The 2,934-nt window shown below is 46.5% G+C and overlaps 1 pseudogene; it reads left to right on the top strand.

The window, feature by feature from the left end:
* The first annotated feature begins 634 nt into the window (after positions 1-634).
* LOC102822572 overlaps positions 635-2,934 on the top strand; it is a 7,886-nt pseudogene continuing 5,586 nt past the window's right edge.

The following is a 2,934-nucleotide window of genomic DNA, read 5'->3' as shown; positions in this document are numbered from 1 at the left end:
GAAAGATGTTTTTTGGTGCTTTATTTGCTATGCAAAGACTTTCAATTGTGGAGCTGACAAACCATGGATAACATTGTGAAAAATGGATATTCCAGAACACTTAATTGTACTTATGAGGAACCTGTACATCAAATAAAGATATTGAGTGGTTTAAAATCAGGAAAGGTGTGCACCAGCATTGTTTCTTTTCACGATACTTATTCAATCTGTATTGTGAGCAAATAACCCAAGAAACTGAATATATGAAAAACACGGCATCAGGATTAGAGGAAGACCCATTAATAACTTGTGATATGCCAATGATACAATCTTGCTTGCTGAAAGTGAAGAGTACTTAAAATACTTACATAGTCTTTGGTATGGGTTGTACCTCAATGTAAAGAAAACAAAAATCCTCACCACTGGACTAATAAATAAAATCATGACAAATGGAGAAAAGACTGAAGTTATCAAAGACTTCATTTTGCTTGAGTCCATGTCAAAACTCATAGAAGCAGAAGTCAAGAAATCAAATGACGAAGGTTACAGGTGCTGACCCTGCGTCACCCCGCAGTGTGCTGAAGAGTGCCTTACCAGCGGTGGTGTGCAGGGTCCCAGGACGCTCTCTGAGGTCTACCGCGCCTTGTGGACCGAGATGGCTCTGCGACTGTCAAGTGAGGCCAGGCCCCAGGACACGGTGTGCTACCCGCCGGAGAGGTTCCAGAGTAGCTCCCAGAACCTGACCACCTACTACACACCTTTCCTGAACTATGATCACTACGGAAACGCCCTTGCCACTGCTGAGGAAGGCTATCGATCTCTCCAGCAGCTGGAGTTCACAGTGTCAGGGTCCCAGGCCATGCTCCCCTTTGCCCTCAGGACTGCAGCTCCTTTGCTCAGCCCCAGTCTGACCCTACAGACGGAGGCACTCTATGAACTGCCCAGGTACAGCAAGTTGCCACCGTGGTACCCAATTCCCCACCATCCCAGGGAAATGCCACACTTCCTGAACAGCCAGTATATAGGAGCCAGCAGTGATGATTTCGGCCACATTGGTGGCCAGAGCAACAGAGACCAAGTATACTGACCTGAAACTTTAATCCTAAAGCCCTCTGTGGATGCTTCCGTACCACCTGAAGGTATGAAGACCTCCCAGCTTTCTTGCACCCACAGCAAGCGATCTGAGGATGGTCCCAAAGTCCTGAAGGCAGAAAGGAAATCACCTCATCAATACCACTTCACGGAGGAGGACCTGCAGTTAGTTCTGTATGGGGCCATTCCTAGCTTGGAACATCCAGTCTGCCTGCACCATGCTATGTCTGGCTTTCTGGTCCCCCCTGGCAGCTCTGATAAACCAAGTGCAAATCACCCAGGAGTTGGGCTGGATGGGAATAGAGTATCCAATTCTCTTCCTCAAAGTCTGGATAAAGACTCACTTCAACTGCCAGAAGGTCTCTGTCTTTTGCGGACAGTGTTTGGTGGAGTCCCACGTTTTGGTGTATTCTGTAGTAACCTCATAGCTAAAGGAGTTAGGTTTGGGCCCTTTGAAGGTAAAGTGATCCAGGCCAGTGAAGTTAAGACCTATGGAGACAATTCCCTGATGTGGGAGATCTTTGAAGATGGTCATTTGAGCCACTTTGTAGATGGGAAAGGAGGTGCAAGGAACTGGATGTCCTACGTCAACTGTGCCCACTTCCCCAAGGAACAAAAACCTAGTTGCTGTGGAATGCAAAGGGCAGATCTTTTACGAAAGCTGCAAGGAGATCTTCCAGAACCAAGAGCTTCTGATGTGGTATGGAGACTGCTATGAGAAGTTTTTGGACATTCCTGTCAGCCTGCAGGTCACAGACCAGGGCAAGCAACTATCTGGGCCCTCTGAAGAGTCTACAGAAGGTTACAAATGTGAAAGATGTGGGAAGGTGTTTACCTACAGATATTACAGAGATAAGCACCCGAAGTATACTTCCTGTGTGGACAAGGGCGATAGGAAGTTTCCCTGTTCTCTCTGCAAACGGTCCTTTGAGAAGCGAGATAGGCTCGGCATCCACATCCGTCATGTACATGAGAAGCACTGGCCGCATAAGTGTTCTACATGTGGGAAGTGTTTCTCTCAGTCCTCCAGCCTAAACAAACACATGAGGATCCACTCTGGAGACAGGCCATACCAGTGTGTATATTGTACAAAGAAATTCACTGCCGCCCGCATCCTACGAACACATATTAGGCAGCACTCTGGGGAGAAGCCCTTCAAGTGCAAGTACTGCAGGAAATCCTTTGCATCCCATGCTGCCCATGACAGTCATGTGAGACACTCACACAAGGATGACGATGGCAGCTCTGTAGCTATGGAAGAGCCTGAAATCAAGACGCTCCCTTCTCCTACATGAAGTTTCATGAGTTCTACTATCCCTTAGAGAGTTTGAGGGGCAATGTTAAAAAAAAAAAAAAAAAATACAAGGCCTAAGATTCTGTTTCTTGGTATGGTTGTGTCATGACCAAATATTGAGATGAGAAACATGCCACTGGCCCATGTTATAATATAGAGTAGACACTGGAGAGGGAGAGAAAGGAATAGTCAGAAACATCACACCAGAAGGCTTGTAAGTCCGTCTTCTGCCTATGACTGATTGGAATACCTACAATGGGGCTACAGCATACTCAGTGAACGAGGCTTCTTGCGGAGCCTTTGCAATATGTAAAACTATAGGTAGAAACCGGAACCACATCCAGATCTCCAGAGATGAAAAATCTCCACTTGAAAGGATGAGCAGGCCAGCCCGGAGTGGCTAGAAGAATAAAAGATACCTCTTGAGAGAAAGACCTGCAGGAAAAATGGAAGCAGATGAATGGTTAATACAAGAACAAACAAATCGCTTCCCTAGGAAACATCAAGGCAAGTGGCCAGGTCCTCTCAACACAAAGCCCCTTCCAAGACTAAGACTCAACGGAAATGCA

The sequence above is a fragment of the Chrysochloris asiatica genome, unplaced genomic scaffold (assembly GCF_000296735.1).
Source record: "Chrysochloris asiatica unplaced genomic scaffold, ChrAsi1.0 scaffold00058, whole genome shotgun sequence".
In the NCBI taxonomy this organism is placed as follows: Eukaryota; Metazoa; Chordata; class Mammalia; order Afrosoricida; family Chrysochloridae; genus Chrysochloris; species Chrysochloris asiatica.
The sequence above is the reverse complement of the archived record's forward strand: the minus strand, read 5'-3'. Positions and strand labels throughout refer to the sequence as shown.